Here is a 20299-nt window from a genome sequence, read left to right as displayed (position 1 = left end):
ACGAAGCTGGAGGAGGCATCTGAGCAGGACTGTGCTGAGGTCTTCAAACCAGAGGGGACACTCCACAGACAAAGCTGGAGAACCCAGCAAGCCACCTGGTGCAGGGGGAGAAGAGACAAGGACTCCTCCCTTTAACTCTTCCTCAGGTTTCCACGAGTTCATCTCTGGATTACAATGAGATTTCCTAACTCCACATGGATGTTTTCAGTTTTTGAGATCTTGGTTCCTGCAGAATTTCAGGGAAGTTTCTTTCTGCTGAAGTGTTGTATATAGGTCTGCAATAAACATCAGCTCTTGTGAATTTATGTATAGAATGTCACAAGTGAAGCCTGACAAAAGAAAGACCAATACTATGGTTCTGATGCAGCTACTGAGTGCGACTGCTATCTAGTTTTATGGGAAACCAGTTCATTAGCATATAAATTGATTCTTAAATATTTTCCTAGAAACTCACAGCATTATAAGCCTTAAATCCAGGACTGGTAATGTTGTGGTTTTTATGTCTAATTTTAGATTTAATTTTTAGTCGGATAGATTGTGATTAGATGGCCATGCAATTTCAGAGAGCTGCTTTAAAATGCACAGATTTGTACTTTGCCTTTAATGAGTAAAAGAAAATAGAAAAAAAGAAAAAAGGAAGTAGGCACTACCCCGTGTCCCTGTGCAAAACAGATTGGCAAATCCTGAAATTCTAGGGCATAAACCTATCATGCATTCTAGTTATAATGGCTTACAAATTAAAGGCCTAAGCAGAAGATATATGTCTTAAGTTGTGTACAGGATACAAAATATAAATACAAAGGACCTGGACAGTCCTGTGAGTTTAATGGTATGAGTTTAATGGTATAGACATCAGGCAGTGAATATCTGTATGGCTCTGAACTTGGCAGAAAATACAAGTGGAAAAGGTTGAATGGCCCCTGTCTGGCCTCCGTCCAACCTGATGGGATTCATCCATGATGGTGCTCTCTGACAGCACCTGCCCCACCAGTGCTGCCACCTGGAGAGGAGCTGTGGTGGTGGCCTACAAGGGGCAAGTCATACTCCGAACAGGTTGGTACCAATAATGCGTGGACATAAGAAATGTCTCGTGTCTGTCCCAGCAGTATACTTCAGGACATATGTTTCTCTGCTAGATTTCACCACCCATCCCAGAAATGTTTGAAAAAATGTTTCATAAAGTGGCAAAACTCATTATAAGCTAAACTTCTGTGGCTTTTCAGTGACCTTGGTGACTGGGATCACATTTTCACTCCATTTATTTGATCCTGTTAATAAAATGTCACCCATGTCAATCCTTGTGGTTTCAAGAAGTGGGTTTTTTCCAGCTGTGGTTTCCATGGCTGAGTACTCTGCTGCCATTTACCTCAGTCACAACTGAACCAGGAAATTTCTTTAGAGACTGACAAGGTAAGGAACAGACACTGTAGCAATATTGCACTGCTCATCTGCTAGATTCTGCATTTTAATTATCTTGTGGAAGCTATAAAGGCTGCTTTTTCAGGTGTGAGTTACTACAAGACTCTGGGGGCAAAAAAGAAACCTTTTAAGGGAAGAAGTGCTTTTGCTGTTATAACCACAGAATGCTGACTTCACTCAGTCCTCCCCTGTTGACAAGTTCTACTAACACTGTATAAGAATCTCCCCTTTGCAGGCTTCTTGGGGAGTTCTGATGTGGGACGTGTTTAGATGACGAAGTAGCACAATATTAACAATTGCACATCTTCAGTACCATGTTAAAAATGAAAAAAAAAAGTTGCTTGAGAACATCCTTGTTGAGTATTAGTCAGTGAAGACATTGGACTTGGGTGTGAGAAAGGCTAGGTCAAGCTCTACATGTTTCTTATCCATTTAACAAGCATCACTGCAGGGAATCTAAAGGTAGGGAGAAATTACTGTCAGAGTTTTATTTTACTGAAGTAAATCTTCAAAATGAAGGGTATGACCACAATTTCTCTTTAACAATAAAAGCTTGATTAGGGTCTGAATGTCACCAGTTCACCAGAGTGCGTTTCACTAAGTGCTAAATTCAGTTCCTTCCCAGGAACATATTTCTCTTCATTAAAGCATTAGGCTACTTACACCATTTTCTGCACTGCAGCAAAGAGGACACCGCACAGCTGAGGGATTCACACTTCCTCTCTCACACTTCTTTTATAAGACTCACTGTACTTCTAAAAATCACAGTTAAAAAACCTAAGAAATTATGTGAAGAGATGAGTTCAAATCCTCTTTCATCAATTTGAGTTCAAGGTTACATCCAGATGTTTCCTATCATTCAAATCAACCCATGACCTTTGAAAAAGAGATGATCCTGATGTGATTGTGAACTTTGCATCTTTAACTACTTATACAGTTTATTATAAAAGATAATGCATTTATTTCCATGAACCTAGCCCAAACCTCAGTAGAGTTAACAAGATCCTCACTGCTGAATTCAGTAGACTTTGAACAAAAAACTACCACATTATGGAAAAGAAAGCCCAAACAACAAACCAAACCAAACTAAATCAAATTAATAATAGGTTGTTCTGACTCCAGAGAGCACAAAGTGGCTTCAGTTTTATGCTCACACTTCCACATTACCTCCCAAACCTCTGTTGTGTGCATCTTGTGGAATGTCAGATTTCTTGAATCTCTTTCCTATATCTCTGCCCAAGGAATAAAGTAAAATCAAAACCTGCAAATGCAAAGCTGTGCATAACCCTAACACTGTAATTCTGTGTGCCATGCTCAGGGCTTCACGGAGACTGGGGCAGTGACTGAGAGGAGGTCTCCCTCCCTGGTTTTAACCAAGGTTGGATAAGGTCTTCTACTTTGAATATGCTTTTGTCAAATGGTTCCCAAAATTCTTTCAGTGCTAATGTTTTCCTCATCCAGAGATGTCTGACATTACTTGGAAGGTGCTTCTGTCACTCACTGGGAGAGTCCTGGGAGAGATCTGGGAGGTCTGGGAAACAACTAAATGTGTCAGAAGAAAAACTTGCAGACGTGCCTTGTACATCCCAACCTAAGACAAAGAAGATTCCTTGCTGAATATATCCAGAAGGATTTGACCATACAAGACCTATTACTATCTACTTAAATGATCTTGCTAATATCTTCTTCTTTCAGTGACTGCATCCTTTTATATCTTATATAGTTGGTGTACCAAATGCATAAACTTTTTCTGCTGCTAGCCTATTAGGTATGCTTTTGAGGTACAACCTCAGTAATGACTTCCTTCCAACATAATTATATTTTAATTACATATTTAAGGCCAAATTCTTTCCTGGTCTATCCCAGGAAACCTTATTAATTTTAATTAAGTATAAGTTGGTGCAACATTTCTAGCTGCTGAATTTTGTGTTAAAAATTTTTAAATTCATTTAAACATGGATTTAATTTCTATAAGCACTTCCATAAGCAGTGTGCTTCTTCATTTAGTCTTGCAGGGCAATAATATGAAATATGTGGAACATAAAGTCCTTCCCAACACATGGATATAGCCCACCTTTAAATGCTTCCCAGTTGCCACAGCTACCTGAGGGTTGTTTGCTACAGGCACTAACAAGACTTCTCTCTTGTGAACACCAGCAGCAGTGGTACTCCATAAGGGGTGCTAGAAATTGCTTTTAAGTTCTTTTACTTGAGTATTTCTCTATGTTCAGCTCCAGAGAAAGGCAGGCCAGACACAGGGTCTGTGAGAGCAGACACAGGAAGCCATGGGAAATGGCATCAGAAAGCACACAGCGAAAGGGTGACCTGCAGCTGGAGAAAAAATGTCTCTATCTATGAGGTAGGGCAGAGATTATGCCATCAGCCAGCACAGTACATGCATCACTGCAGCAGCAGCCTCAATAACAAACTGCCCCATCATCCAGGCAAAGAAAGACAGCCTGAAACAGAGCAGGAAAGCCTCGAGAAGGGACCTAAGGACTGGCTCATCTGCCCTATGAGGAAAGGCTACGAGAGCTTGGGCTTAGAGAAAAGGAGGCTGAGGGGGAATCTTATAATTTATAAATATATTAAGGGCAGGTGTCAGGAGGATGGGGCCAGACTCTTCTGTGTGGTGTTCAGTGACAGAACAAGAGGTAGTGGTCACAAACTGGCACACAGAATATTTAACCTGAATATGAGAAAGTACTTCTTTACTCTGAGAGTAGCAGAACAAATCTCCCAGGGAGGTTGTGGAGTCTCCATCCCTGAAGACATTAAAAACCCTCCTGGATATCTTCCTGTATACTCTGCTCTAGGGGATTCTGCTCTAGCAGAGGAGTTGGACTAGATGACCTAGAGGTCCCTTCCAACCCTTACCATTTTGTGATTCTGTGATTCTGTGACTTGGCTTACTGGGAAATCAAAAAGCCAGTCTGAAGTCTGTGTGTAAGCATGGAATCATCACCAGAGGGAAGAACTGAATCTATAAATGGATTTGGCTATAAAAGACAGAGAAAACACAGAAGTAAAACCTTTCACTCTCTCACTGAGCAGGGAGGACAAGAAGTGACCTGAGAGAGATTATTTTCAAAATACTTGGAACAACTGAACCATTGAGAAAGTTATTTGAAGATGTGACCTGGACAGAGTAAGACTGTAGAGGGACACATAACAGTACTCAAAACCAACAATAAAAATAAGAAACCACGAAGTACTATGTTTCAGATGTAAGCTCTCTGACACTATGCATATCTTTAGAGACATTATGGAGCCTCTAATTAAAAACAGAGTTGCTTGTGAAATTCCAGCCTGCAAGTGAAATTGTTGAGAGAAATGGATCCTGCCCTGGAGAAATTAGCCAGCATCACAAAGAAGTCACTGCTGAGTGCTCAGACATCTGTAACACATGTCACTGGGACTCCAGGACTCTCAGGTGAGGAGAGGCTACTGCCCAACAATATCTCTGGCAAGACACCGAGCAGGGCACGCTGTGCTGAGTACCACACAGGGGCCTGTTTGCAAAACATTTACAGCCCAGAAGGGAAGCTCCTGCAATCACTATATAGAACTTACCACCCACGATGAGCATTGCAGGAGGTGCCCATCCTAATTCCCAACGTTTTTTCTTCAATAGCCACCCAGTAGTTCCAGCAAAGATCTGACATCATTTATCCAGCACTGGCTGCACACCTAGGAGACAGGCTTGCCTGAGCAGAGCCATGGAGCACATCCTCCAGCCATGCATGAGTGCCCAGAGCGAGCAATGTCAGACAGGGAAAACAGGGAGCTGGCAGGGAGGCAGCACAGCCTGACCCCTTGAAAAAAAACCAAAAAACCCAGCAATCTAAAAAAACCACCAGACATGTATAGCCACCACAACTTGTTGCCCCTGCTCTAGGGAGACTGGCTGCCTCAGAGCAGCCTTCTAATTTTTGGGAGTCATAGATGCAAAGGGAGTGAGGTTGCAGCTTTTGATCTAGGGCAGAAGAGTGACAAAATGTGATCTGAGCCTGAAAAGCCTTCCGAACAGAAATTCCTGGGAGAGGAGTTGAAATAGCAAGAGACAGAGCTGGATGTGAGTAAAATGGATGACAGATTACAGTCATGTTGGACATGGTACACTGTGTAAAATGGTGTGAGAAAAGAGGTCAGAATCTTGGGGTGACTTTGAGGGGCACATCTGTAATTCTTAGTTGTGCAAAAAGCCCCATGACACAAAGAGGAATGCCAAAACATGTGCATTTGTGTCTGACCCTTCTAAAGCCTCTCCAATTTCAGTCCAGATGCAAAAAGGACATGACACTCCTGGCCCCAGAGGATCAGGGCAGTCTCTTACCAGCCTCTGCACCAGCCTCACAGGAATCCTCAGTGCCCAAATCACCAGGATTGTAATTTCTAAAGTAGTGTAGACAGAGATAGGATGCAAGAAGCCTGAAAACCATTTAGAGATTGAAAAATCTGAGAAAACCCCAGAGATGTTTGCTGTAAGCAGTATCATTTACTGTTACAAACCATGACATTGGGCAGATGTTAGAAACCTTGTTGTGTGAAAGAGCCTCAGCAGCTGATGCCACCCTCAAGCCCTAGAGAAGAAGGTTATAAAAAGATACAGATGGGAAGACCTTGAAAAGGCAAGAGCGTCTGCTATTTGAGACCTCTTATCTGAGGTTGTACAGCACATGTAGCACCAGATCACCACACCTTTGAAAAATCAGTACCCCATGCCCCATGAGGGAATAGCCAGCTGCAGTCCAACAGGGAGAGAACAGCATCTGTGCTATGAATACTACAAGTAAGGCCAGAAATACAAGATTTATTTGACACAACAGAATTACTGATGAGTTAGGGAAGAACTAGAGGTCAAAGCAGTACATGTAATCCCAGGGGCTCTCCTGTATTACAGCTGTTGAACAATAGAGTAGGTATATTTTGTTAAACAATAGAGTAGGTATATTTTGTTAATGCTTGTTGCTTCTTAATGTTTGTTGCTTGGATAATGAAGATGTAAGGAAAGGTAGCTATAGGATGCTCTGGCACAAGGCAGCTGGAGCCACTTCTTCAGGATAGCAGAGGTCCCTGGTGTACAGGTATCCACTGACACTGTTAAAGATGGCCTGGGCTGATCACTCAGGCTCTGCCATGGCTGCAGGGTTGTCCAAGGATGCATTACTGCTGAAAATAGGTTGGGTTTTTTTTCCAACAAGGAGTTTGTTTCATTTTTACAAGCAACAAAGTGCTTTTTGTCTAGTGCTCAGCTTGTGGTCCCTGACATGCCAGGCACTCCTGGCAGCCAGAAGGAAAGACAGACAGTGATGAACTACTCTGTGTATTGACCTGAACTTACCATCTTGTTTTGCCAAGTTTTGGCAGGCAGGTAAATTTCTAAAAGGTGATACTTGTCTCTAAATAACTCACTTTCCTGCAGTCTCTTCATCAAGTGTGCTATGATTATGTGGACAAAGGTTCCCTAGTTAATGTGACTCAGAGGACACAGAGTGCACCTGACGCTCCCATCCTCTTATCATACCTTTCTCTGTGCACACAATGCATCTGAAAAATAGACACTAAAGTAAACGTAAGTAAAAAGTAAAAATAAAAGCTCACAAATGAAAAAAAAATGACAAATCAACATGAAAAATTCATTGCTACGGTTTTCTTTCATACATGTATACACACAGGAGTGTTTCATGATATGCAGAAGTTGCAGATATGACATTCTTCTAAGACTTCATGCTAGTTTCTCCCTCTGCAAAATAAAATTGTTAGTGGAGGAAGAATGGTATGAAAGAACTAAGAACTGGGATATCAAGATGGTCAGTATTACTGATGTTTTGCTTTTTATATTTTAATTCAAATTAGCTGAACATATTTCCTAAAAGAATGAACTCAAATTGGATTCAGTTGAGTTACTGAGTGAAAGAATGAATTATTTTCTTAATTTCCCTCAGGAAGGAAAGGTCTCTGCATTACTCGTACGTGCCATCAAACTCAAATGGTGTGAAGAAGTCTCAAGTTGCTCAGCAGTGAAGTGTTGTGAAGTAAATGGGAGGCAATCATTAAAAATCCTCATCTGAGCAGTGAAGGAGAAAATTCCTTTATGATTCACATAGGTGACATCATCCCGGATCAACCTTCCCTTAGGTGTGGGGCTTCTTTGCAGATATTAGATATTCCCCAGGAGAAAACTTCGTATCACTTGCCAACATGGATGTAGATTTGTGTCTTTATTTTCCTAGAAATATGGAATTTTGTAGATTCATTGATTTTCAGTCTAGAATTAAACATTACAATCACGATGTATGTCAGTACTTACAGGTTTGCCACAGACTTTTAAGTTCTTTCTTCAAGCTTGTATTTTCCAGCCAAACTGAAGCATGTCTTCTGTGAGGAAAAAAAAAAAAAAAGAAAAAGAAAAAAAAAAAAAAGTCCAGCCTTGATTTCAAGACATCAGGTGTTAGAAAACTGTCAGACATAATCTGATTTCTGGTGTGAATTGTCTTGTGGTTGTCATGCTGTGGTTCATCAGTCCCTGATTACCTGTGGACTACCTATAACGCAGTCATGAAATGTGATGGAGGATATTAAGTTCTTGGTCTCTACATAGCAATTGACCTGTGTAAAATGTCCTTGAAAGCCTGTCTTTCCACTGAAAGAAGTGGAAGGATATATAAATTTTAAAAATTACTTACCTAGTATCTAAAAATGCCAGCACTAGATCCCTCAGAGAAAGATGCAAGCAAGCCCATATTCTGTAATTATGAAGTGATGTGTCAGAAGGGGATATTATTCCTATCCCAACCTTTTATGAAGCTTGTTTATACCCTGCAGCACAGGTTTATTTCTTTTTTTTTTAAAGACAACTTTTATTCCATCCTGCAACTCAGAGTGGCTTGTTAAAAATATTAGATTAGTGGCCAGCTTTCTAAACCACAGCACAGTATCTGACGTTCCTTTCTTAAGCATTGTTCTTCAATAAACTACTTATTTTAGCCTATTGTCCTGTATAATCCCAAACCACTACATAAATAAATTTTATCATAGATATGTGGGTGCTATGGCTCTCATGAGAAGAAAACAACCAACCAACCAAACCCCCCAGAAAAGAATGAAAAAAGTAGTAAAGTTACTCTACATCAAAAAGCAATAAAAATCAGCCAGTTCACACACTGATATCCCACTCTTACCTGGAGAGGCAAAGATGGGGTGGAAGTTGCATCCTCAGGGACTGAGGAGAATAGGCTGAGTTGTGAGAATTTCATATCCCCCTTGGTGGGACTGGTGTCAGACACTTGTGTGGAGACCTCAGCAGCTTCTCTACACATTCTTTGTCTGAAGTCTGGTCACTTTTGGACTTGAACTACCACACTTTCACTGTTAGACATCAGACATCTCATCCTCCTCATGTCCTTAGTAGTGGTGACACTAAGGGGGATGCTGATGAAGGAGGCACACAGGTCCAGACTTTACCTTTGAGGGACAAAAATTAGAAGTAAAATAGATTTTGAAGTAAGAGGCCCTTTTCCCATGTTGAAGGATTCCAAACTAAGAAGGCATATTGTAGTGATTAGTTGCAGTCAATCTAGAAAATGCTTCAGGCTTTGTAATAAGTCAAACACAATATCCTCTGCTCCATGGAGAAAGTGAGATGTGGGGTTTCTGAGTGGAAGAACAAAAGCATTACAAATGAGATACTTGCAATAATTCCTCCACAGTGGCTATCGACACTACATAATATTTCCTCCTAAAACAAAAATCCACCTTGAATAAATGGAAGAAAACTACATTACGAGATAAGTCATATCTACATACTATATGTAAATCAGAAGTTCATTAGGGGAGTATGCAAAGAAGCTTTTGGAAGGTAATTTTGCTACAAACTAGTTATCACAAGAACTAAGAAAAGCTTTCAAAAGCATGATTGCTTTAAGTAATTCAAATTATCTACTCTACCTGATACTAAATCTCGCCACAGAGATTACAGAGCACTTACATTTTTACCCACTTTGTTACAGAAATCCCTGAGGAAGGTTTCAATCCATTTACAAGCTGTGAGAAGGACAGCAAAGATGCCAGAAGTTTCCAAAACCACTTCCAGCACAGCTAGAGTTAAATGCTTTTTGCAGTATTGCCTCTGCATTATACAGCTCTTTGTTCAGCAATTTACCACTGAGTCACACAAAAAAACCACTCTGGCCTGAAACTTGGCCTACAATAGTTCAGTCAAGAAACAATCTTTCCCGGCACTTTGTCCCCCTCTTTTTTTGAGCACTGAAATTGAAAAAGATGCTAAGTGCCCTACAGTTTCCAGGCACGAATGTGCTCCTATTACTCAGAAAATGACTTTAATTTTCAAATGAAATGGCGCAGGCTTATAGCCGAGACTGCTGATTATGTTTTAAGCATCAGGCAAACTCCACAGCTCTGGTGGCCACAGGCAGCACCAGATGTCCAGCTGTTGCTCAGAGGCATTCACACTCCCCAGGACATCTCTTGCTTTGTAGCAATCCAAAGTCCAGGTTTTATTTAGGCAAAACTCCCTCTGGCAGTCATAGGGTTACATTGCAGGGAGGGTGATTAGGGAAGGTATTGCTCATTGGGGAGGCAGTTTCTGTCCCTGCCCCTTAGCAAGAGTGACCCACATTTTGTAGTGTGGAAACACTCTGTGGGGACACAAAGCTCTTGGACACCTTACGCCTTGGACAGTCCAACAGCAGCAGCGTGGCTGTGTTTTCATCTGGCTTGCCAAGAAGCTACACCAGACTCTGTTGGTTGCAGCAGTTCCCCATAAGATTGCTCCTCAGGGTAGCTGAGAGGGTTATTGATTGGGGCAGGTGAAAATTGGCACAGCTTCAATCCAAAGGATTTGTAGCTAGGGTTTTGTACTCACTGAGCTTGCTTTTGGTGCTGAAGTTTGAGCCGCTCCAAACACGACAACATGAAAAACATAAAGAAGGTGCAAAGGAGAAAGCTGGTGTGGAATAAAAAAGGTCAAGGCCTCCTGAGCACAGAGGAAGCTTTGCCTTTGCCTAGGCTCCCAGACAAGGTTGCAGCTTTGCTGCCTTCCAGGTCCTGCAGCTTGTACATGCCTGCAAAGTTCCTGCAGGTCACAGCAGCTCTGTGAGGGACCTGTGTACATTCTGAGCAGATCATAAAACACCATTGTGGCAAAGAGTCTGTACTATTGTGTTGGGTTGCTTCCTCTCCTAGTTGCATCTTGCTCTCTGCATGAACACATAACTAAATCAAGATTAGCTATGCAACTGATCAATAGCAGACCACCAGAAAAGGTAACATAAAAAGTGTCTCCTGGTGGCCTCTCTCTGAGGCTGATAGCAGCCACCTGGGAGAGAAAATTGCTCACCAGGTTCCCCGGGGCTGGCACATGAAGGAGCCTCCCAGCCTCAAGCATGGCCTCGAGATAGACCTGGAGCTTCTGAAAATGGCTGTGTTGTAATAATTGTGGGATTCCCAAGCTCATGGGACAAACACCTTCAGATATGGCAGCTGTGGGCTCTTACAGAAATAGGGTTGCATCCAGAGACCAAGCAAAACATTTTTAGTTTTCTTCCAGTGTTGCCTCTTGCATTTACTCCAGCACACTATATTTGGTCTGGTTGTTTCTGTAGGAGAGCTGCTCTTTAACAACTGTCATCGAGTAGAAGCAGCAAAGCTCCTGAGAGTTTAAGGCAGTTTTTATTTAGACCCATGCTTTGTTATGATACCAATTTTAGCCTCAGCCATACCGCATATTGCAGTCCCAGTGTCTGGAGCCACTCACAAGATAAAGGTCCAGGTTTCTTTGGTTTCTTTGTATTTCACTGCATCATGACCCAAGCAAAATTCTGCTCTTGTTAATGCAAACCTTCAGCTGCAGTTCAGACGTGTAAACAAGCAGAGGGAGGGTGGTCACAAAGATGGCACAGGGTGTACACTGATGGGGACAAGAAAAACACTGTAGCTGTCAGCACAGAGAAAGGGAGGCTGGTCTTGGAGCAGAAGTGTTTGGGGTGGAAGGCAAGAAGATCACTTTAACTTCTTTGATTTACCAGATCTTGCTGGTAAGGGTTTAAATGCTATTCCTGGCTTCCACTTTGATGTTAATTGCCATGGGTACTCATACTGAGGCAAATACTTTCTCTCACACAAGGTCCCAAATTTTTTTTTAGCTTGGGATGATGTCATCTTTTAAATTACAACACAAATACACACACACACATATGCACCAACTCATACTGTCTGTAGGAGATCTGTGTATGGTACTGTGTCATTTTAGTTTTCCACTACAGCAGCATTTAAATTTTAGATTTGCTTAAAAAAAAGAAAACACAGTATAACTCATCCAACTTGTAAGTACAACACCCCAAGTTGTCCTGTTTGTTCGTCTTCCGTTCAGCAATAAATTGAATCAGACCTTTGATTCTGCCCCCTCAGAAATTCTGACATCTCAGATTATTGTATGCTTTCCATTATTATTATAACATATCTGTTGCACACTCCAAAATTGCTTAAGAAATACTGATTTGATCATACTCCCCCACGTTTTTGTAACTGCCATCTTTTACTGCGAATGTTAATACAATGAGTGGGACAATGGTGGGGTTTCACTGATGCAGAGAACAATTTTTCTCGATGGAAATTCCAAGAATGGCTTCCTTCTGCTGCTCTAGATGTTTCATACAACAAATAATCCTTCCAATAGGAGAATTCGGCTCATCATGCAGATTTGTGGGCTTTATAAGTAGAAAGTAATAGCAGAGATTTCGCTGTGTGTCAATCCTTTTATTCCAATGAAAGCTGATCCTCAAAGTAATGCCCCTCAATATTTATTGAGGAGAAATTCACAAATCGGCCTGCGTAAGAAACCCTACTGCCAGCACAAGTTTTGGGACCAGCACTGTCCCTTCCCATGTAGAGCACTCCTCATGCATGTCTGATGCTGCACAACTTTGGAAGGGGTTGTCCAGAGGCACAAACCTTCCTACAGGCACCTGCAACCCATATCTGTCTCCACGGCAAGGACAGAGGGAGATGATGGCTTCTTGGGAGCAAAGGAGCAGATCCCATTGGTACACTTTTCAGCAGTGATCTCCTCAGCTCTTGCAAATCTGTTTCAGTGCTGCAGGTTAGAGCAAGCCAGGCACAGCTCTAAATCAGAGCAGCAGGATGAATCTGCTGGAACATGGTTGGGGGGTGGTTGTGCAAAGTTGACCATCAAACCTCTCCTTCATGCAAATAAATGAGCATCTGTGCTACACCCCCTTGCAAACACCCCCCCACACATACACACATTCCTTAGGCCTCATAGAACACCAGCCAGCACTTGGATTTTGGCTGCTGGAGACCAATGAGAGTTCTTACTGCTGAGATTAAAAACATGCATGATGTTACAGCTGGAAGAGCTGGTGGGAGAAGCCTGAATGCTCCCAGAATAGCACAGTTTTTCTAACATAGCTACAAGCAACACATCAAGCTCCAAACAGCTTCTTTTTTTTCATGCTTGGATCTAAGGGGGTGGAGTGGGGTGGCAAGCAGTGCCATTCTGACAATGACAAGCAGACATTCATTTGAAGGAAAGGAATAAATCTGCTAAACTCTTAAAGACTTATAGAATGCGGTCTTGGCAATCTCATCACTTTGCCCAAATCACTCCCAGGAACATGATAATGTCAGGATTCTGGTGTCTTCAGGAATAAAGAAACAGCACAATGCTTAAGGTTACAACATGACATTTTGTAACAGCATAATAATAATAAATAAAAAACTATCTGGAAATGTACAAAATAATTTCATTTTCCTTCTTTTCTTTTTGGGGGGCAGGGGGTGAAGGGTTGCAGCTGCCCTCCATAATTATGTACTCCAGCTATGTGGTAGCATATGAAGACCCTAACATCGTGAAAACACCACTAAATTTTGCAGTAATGCCTTTGTATTGTAATTTTAAGAAATGTCCCTAACCATTAGCATCCCATAGCACAGCTTATTGTTTCATATATTCACAGACATTTAATATCTTGGGCTGGTTTTCAGCAAGGATTATTTGGGTTGTTAAGATTTTCACAGCTCTCTGAAGGTTTCAGGGACCTTCCCAAGCTCCAGTGCAGTCTGGTGAGGAGATTTCAGCATGTCCCAGCTCTTCCATAGAAAAGACAGGAAAGATGCTGTGGTTATACTCAGCCATTTTGTTTTCCTTGGAATCAGATCCTCCCCTCCCCACTAGACAGCTTAGTTGTCCAACCCTGGATTTCCCTGCTGTATTGGTCATGTGCAGAAAGTACAATCCAATTACTTCTTCCATGCAGAGAAGATGTAGAGAGTCAGCAGTGATAGATAGATCCCTGAAGGGCAGAAAGACCCATCCTCTGCAAATAATGAACCTTGTAGCAAAAACCCCCATAAAATAAAATAAATTTTTTTTAAAAAGCCCAAACCAACAAAAACCCCACACTTGAAAAAACATAGCTTCACAACTGAAGAGTCCACAACCCCGAGTGAGCTGAAGTTAAAAGTTCAGATAGTTTTGAATCATTGCTTCAGGCTCTCTTCAGAGTCAAAGGGATCTCAGTTTACACGTTGGTTATACATTAATCTTGCGCTGGCGGCTGCAATCAAGCAAAAAAAATTTTACTGTTCAGGAGATTTTTTGACTGAAAACTGATACCACATGTGGAGAGAACGGGTTTCTTCAATTCTACAGGCCCCAAATAATCAGTACCCTGGTGTGAGCTCCCCTTTGTTCAGATGCACTGTAGGCCCAAACTTCTTTCCTCCTCCTGCACTACTGTTCTGGATATTCTTCACAGAGGGGTGAGCACACACATTTCTGAAGCAGGCACTGGCATTATCAATCACAGCAGCCCCCAAGCAAGTGATCTGATTTTCAAAGTGATGAAATGAAAGCTGCTGGTGCTTTTTTACCTCTGAACGTGAGACAGTGTGCTCACAGCCTTCCTTGGATGAAGGCATTTGATATTAGCCACTGTTTTAAAAAGTGTCCCCTCTTATGCACACAAAAACCTCAGCACTGCTATTGTTTCAAATAAGAAGCAATGAACATCCTCGTATCACTGCTGCACCATTATCACATTAGTTAGAAACACAGGTAATTGACTGCCACTGCACTCATTATGTGTTATTACTTATTGTGGATAACAGCTTATTTATGGAAGCAGTGTCATTTGGACATGCATAAAACTGGAGATCTTGCAAAACAGCCCCTCAACTGAAGATTTTTGAAAACCCCTCCTCCCAAAATGCAATTTTGCTAGTTATAGATCTGTGAAATCCAAACATCTTTCCCTATGAGGCAGAGCACAACTTGGAAAACCTTTCCAATGCTATTTGTTCACTCTGCAGTTGTGGAAATGTTCACTTTCTCTGTTACTGAGGAACTGAACTTCACCTCCATATATTAAAAAACCAGATATGTTAGAGTCAAACCCCTGCTTCACATTGTACGTGCAACATGAAGGGTCCTGCACCCGGAGAGGAAGAACCTCAAGTAGCAGAATAGGGGTGAATCTGCAGGAAAGCAGTCTGGAAAAGAAGGACCTAGGGGTCCTGATACATAGTAAATTATCCATGAGGCAGCATTGTGACCTTCTGCCAGGAAGACCAATGGAATTCTAGGCTATATGAAGAAGAGTGTGGCCAGTAGGCTGAAGGAGGTCATTCTCCCCCCTCTACTGTCCTGGTGAGGCCACAGCTTGAATACTGCATCCAGTTCTGGGCTCCCCAGTTTAAGAGAGAGTCCAGTGAAGAGCAACAAAGATGACTGGTGGGCTGGAGCATCTCTCTCATGAGGAAAGGCTGAGAGAACTGGTATTTTTTAGGCTTGAGAAGGCTGAGGGAAGAACTTGTTAATGTCTATAAGTATCAAAGGGCTGAGTGCAAGGAAGATGGGGCTGGACTCTTCTCAGTAGTTCCCAGTGACAGGATGAGGGGAAATGGCATAACAGGATGGAACATAGGAAGTTCCATTTAAACATAAGCAAAAACTTCTTCACTATGAAGGTGACACAGCACTGCAACAGACTGCCCAGGGAGCTTATGGAGTCCCCTTCTCTGGAGATATTCAGAAACTGCCTGGATGCAGTCCTGTGTAATGTGCTCTGCTTTAAGATCCTGCTTTAGTGGGAGAGTTGGAGTAGATGATCTCTTGAGGTTCCTTCCAACTCTGATGATTCTGTGATTCTATGCACTGGCGTAATTCACAAGAGTCAGTGCATACCATGTGCTGCCTGTGTCATCTGCTCAAAGAAAAAAATATCCCCTGATGTGTCATGTAACACCCTCAGCAAAGCCTGGGCTGGGTGACAGTAGCCTTGTTCAGCATGGATGGAGCAGCATCTGAATATAGTTTCAGAGAAACCAGTAGTGGCAGAATCAGGCTCTGTGACTGTAGCCACCTCTTCCCAGGCAACCCACACATCAGAATTTTTTTTTTTTCTGAAGAAACAGGTAAAAAACTTTGAAATACAAGTAGAGAATTTTTTTCAGCTTTCTGATAGCCATTTTAAACGATAGAGGGGAATTTCTGTGGGCTGCAGAACAAGTGGGTGCAATTTGCAAACACCTCTGCCCCTGTTCTGAAGCTTAATAATGGGTGAGTCTATTAGCCTTTCCATTTGTGACCCATAAGCATCTGTTCCAGTCCAGCACAGACTAACTGAATTGCCTCCAAGGCTGCTCGGCCCCCTTATCAAAAGTCTTTGGCAGCACTTCAACAGGATCAAACCTTGGTGTGGAGTTTGTGAAAAGAGCAACCTTCCTTACATACACATCCTTCCTTAGCATACACATCCTTACCCAGCAAAGCAGGATTGCATAAACCTAATTTCTTTGGGAATTCAGCCTCAAAAAATATTTTATTTTTGCACTCTTTATATTATGCATTTCATTCAGCTGTGCTTCAATCACTGTTCACCAGCCTTCCTTGCTTTTGTGAGGCTGCAAGAGTCATAAATATGGCAGGTCCCTTTGAGCGTTAATGCTGGATACTGTCCATGACTGCTGAGCTGCAATATGTGAGCCAATGATACCACAAAGTGAGAGTTTATTTCCCTTTCCTTCCCTATTACACATTTTTAGCATGTAAATCCATAGAGCAGAAAAAAATTTACAGGGGAGTGAGTGGTCACGGGGAAAGTAATCTGCATCTAGAGTAGAGGGAGATACCTCTTTCTGCCTGGGACTCCTCCTGTTGGGAAACTTCAAACCAGGCTGAACAAAGCCTTCAACCACTGTGTTTTTCTGTTGTGCCTGAGTTAAGGGCAAAGAGGGTCACCAACATTGTTTATCCACTACTCATTTAGCAATCACTCACAGGAGCAACTTAATGTCATGTGTTTTTTACTTACATCAATGCAGTGGACTCCTTTCCTCTTCAAGCCTGCCTGCACTGGGGAAATTTTCTAAGTTCTTTTACAAGTGGCATAACTTAAACTGTTTGGAGGCTGCAGCAAAGGATAGGTTATAGACAGCTTGAGGTCAGCTACCAGATTTTACTGATGTAGTTTCAGACTGGAGCGCCAGCTGTATCTACTAAAAACTGAATTATTAAGACTGAATTAATCCAGAAATATTTTGCCTCTGTTTAAATACACAGTATCCATCTCCATTGGAGGGAAAAAAACTTCTATTTCCCAAATTGCTAACCTTGTCTTGAAAAGACTGAATTTCATTGGGAGATTTGAGCTTTTCTTGCATTGTTTTCTTTCTTTAAACTGGGTATTCTAAGTCAATGTATCACTAACAAGCCAGGTGAGATTTTCACTGCAGCCTTTACTAACATAATCAAAATTACATGAAGTATTGAATTTCGAGGGAGTGATGTGTATGCAGCCAAGAAGAGGTAGGTTCTGATCTGGCAGGGTGAAATGCTCCCAGTTAAATCACACCATGTGTGAGGTTCTGTGCATCCAACACATTTGTGCAGTAATAAAACTAGGGCTGGAAAGAGAAAAAAAGAATTTTTGGGTCTAATATGAAGGATATGAGTAACATCACAGCTGAAAATGTAGAGCAGAAAACCGTGGTGGATCCTTTGCTGAAGGAAGGCAGCTGAGAAGGAGGAGGTGCTACACAGAAGGGAACATCCATCATCTGCACTCAGGACCTTCCAGTCCTGACACGAGAAGTATTTGGGTCACTGGATGTGGCAGATTAAAAATTATACCACAGGCACAAAGAGACATTTTCTGAACTCTAGTGAGATTTACTGAATTCCAGCTGGAGTCAGATGAACGTGCTTCATTCCTTTAGACTGTCTCCAAAAAATAGTAGAAGCAAAGTGGGATGTTAAAGCATCAATTGAAGTCCTGGTGCAAGAACGGTCCCCTCAGCATGGGAAGCATTCTGGCCTCAGAATAAGGTACTGGACAGGTAAAGGCAGCACAGATCATGCCCAAAGGGACATGGTCAGTTATATGTGCTCAGCCTGTGTCCCAAGAGCACCAGAAGATCTTGCTTTTCCTGCAGCTCTTGCTTCCCCTCCCTACTGTGCTCCTGGCACAGGAAGGCAGGGGCTGTTCCTTGCAATGTGCCAGGGATGAGGCCACAGAGAAGAAATGGAAGACAGGGAAAACAAGTTGGCTCCCAACCTTTTCCACCCATGATCCTCTGTACACCATTTCCCTCCTGGGAACTGATCCAGGGCTTCCTGTGACATCAGAGGGAATGTGGTCATACGAAGAGGTGCTAGGTCCATTCCAAAGAAGGGAGAGAGCCTCCTTCAAAGCAGAAATGAGCTATATTTCCCCTCAGTGCTCTCCTACCTTCTCAGGTGGGTTGTGGTCTCATATCAGACCACATCTGGAGGGACTATGGCTTCCAGAGTCCTCAGGCCCACGCCACAGCTTTGGGGGATGGTAAGAGGTAGCTGTTCATCTGCCTTTACAAAGAGACTGCTGGTCACCTATTCACTATGTCCTTTCCTTTCCACTGCTAGCTGTCAATACTAAAGGAGTGCTAGTAGTATGTTGGTCAGGCTGTAAACTCTGGTTTAGCGATGATGAGGGCCTTGCTGTGTAGTGGGAGGCACCTGCTTGTTCACACTTCTATATCCTCTATCTGCCCAGAAGAATCCCAGGCTGGAGTTTCTGGCCAGGCAAGTGACCCAGCTCAGGACCCTGCCCGTGGTGCTGTGAAAACCCCCTGGAAGCAAATGCCTCTCTTTCTCCACTGACTCCACAGCCACACCAGCTTTACACCTCAGGCTTAAAGCTTGGTGGCCAAAGTCAGGCCACGCAAAGTTCTCCCTTGAGTTCTGCAATGAATGTGAAAGGTGCCTGAGAGCACACATGACCTTTCCATCATGCCAGAATTAGTTTCTGTGCAAAACAGTTTTGTACTTGAAGAGGTTTTCGTCCCTCCAAGAAGCTGAAATCCTCACAGAAAATCCAGGCTAAGATGTTTTTGGCTGTATAATCAGTAAAGAGCATGCTGAAAGATGAGACAAGACCCTCATGTCTTCTGAGAAATGACTGTATATGGTCCTTGGTGTTAATTGTCCAGACCATCTTTTACCTAATGATCTCTCATCTCTGTCTCTACCAAACATTAACTAAAGCCCAGGCTTTACACATTTGCTTTAGTTTATTCTTACTCCATCTGCACAGTGATGTTGAACTACCTTATTAGTTTTTTCAAGGCACTTCTGATGGCTCTCCAGGTTGCTGTATCACCAACAGTGCAGATTCTCTCAGAGCTGGTGGCTGAAACACACCTCCTGTGCTCTGCCTTGGTTGGATTGGGGCTGGGGCCTGGGGAATTACAGCGTCCACTGACAAGGGCAGCAGGCACAACATCCTTGCAAAACTTCTGCTCAGGTTCAGGTCTCAAGCAAGTTCCCCACATAGTCAGGCAGCCCACGGACACAGAACTTCCCTCAGTTTCCTCCAGGGCAGACAGATGTGTAGGATGGATATTTTTTTTTGTTACTATTTACCTTGCTGATTCACCTGCACAAGGTTTGATGACCTCTACCCTCCAGTATTATTTCCTTTTCTAGTCACAGTGGCTGGTTGTGATGCCCATCTGGCAAGATAAGGAGTAGACCTCCAAAGTGAGGGTGTGCGGAAGCCAAAAGAACCTTGCAGAGAACAAGGAAGCCTGTGCCATGCGTGTTTTCCACTTTTCATATGGCTAGGTGTCCCCTTGGAGAGTCTGTATCTCCCCTGACTACATGTTAAGCAGAAATGTGGGAGTGTGAAACCCTTCCTAGGCTCTGATGGAAGCTGCCTTCTCAGTCTCTTCCCAGCCTGGCTGCAGGGAAGCTCCAGATGCAATCAAAGATCAGGCTTTTCCCAGCATCTGGGTTGTGCTGCAGTGTTGTCAGAGCTATCTCAGCCTCCTGCTATGTCCTGAGTGGAGGTGCAGCCCCAGCTATGGGCTCCTGAGATAAGGGGTGCAGATTTCTCTATAGGCAAAGCAGGCAACAGCAGCAGCATTATCAGTGTTGCCCCCCCAAAAAGAACAGATTCTCCCCAAATGGAAGATAGGCTGCAATGAGCCATAAGCAGGAATCTGAAGCACCCGGTGTTGGTAACTTCACATCAACTACTGATCACTGAAGAGCAAGATTCCTTCCCACAAATGCAAAGTTAATGCTTTCTATCCCATTTATTAGCTATGCTTAATTTACATTCTTTTTCATTTTGCTGTGAAAACAGTGGCCTAAGTGTGAATGCAAACTCCATTTAAATTAAACTTCTTTCCTTTCCAGTGGAAGTTTTGGTGGAAGACAAACACCTCATGGACAGTGTGCATTCACATTGACTACCTGAGGGTTTTGATCTGGTATAAATATAAATTAGTTCATAGCCAGACATTACCTTAATTGTTTACATACTAAATGGGGACAGATAACATATAGCCTTGGCTT

At 42.6% G+C, this 20299-nt stretch overlaps 1 long non-coding RNA gene across 1 annotated transcript in view; it reads right to left on the bottom strand.

Annotated features, from left to right (window-relative positions):
• Window positions 1-7447: 7447 nt before the first annotated feature.
• Window positions 7448-20299, bottom strand: part of LOC115597936 — a 73517-nt gene continuing 60665 nt past the window's right edge. Inside the window, exons 2-5 of the long non-coding RNA XR_003987276.1 lie at window positions 8604-8886; window positions 8109-8168; window positions 7733-7800; window positions 7448-7651 (exon numbers count right to left, since the gene is read on the bottom strand). This is a non-coding gene — a long non-coding RNA (uncharacterized LOC115597936). The remainder of the gene's footprint in view (window positions 7652-7732; window positions 7801-8108; window positions 8169-8603; window positions 8887-20299) is intronic.

Source organism: Calypte anna, chromosome 2 (assembly GCF_003957555.1).
Source record: "Calypte anna isolate BGI_N300 chromosome 2, bCalAnn1_v1.p, whole genome shotgun sequence".
Lineage (NCBI taxonomy): Eukaryota > Metazoa > Chordata > Aves > Apodiformes > Trochilidae > Calypte > Calypte anna.
This window is presented reverse-complemented; position numbering and strand designations above follow the sequence as displayed.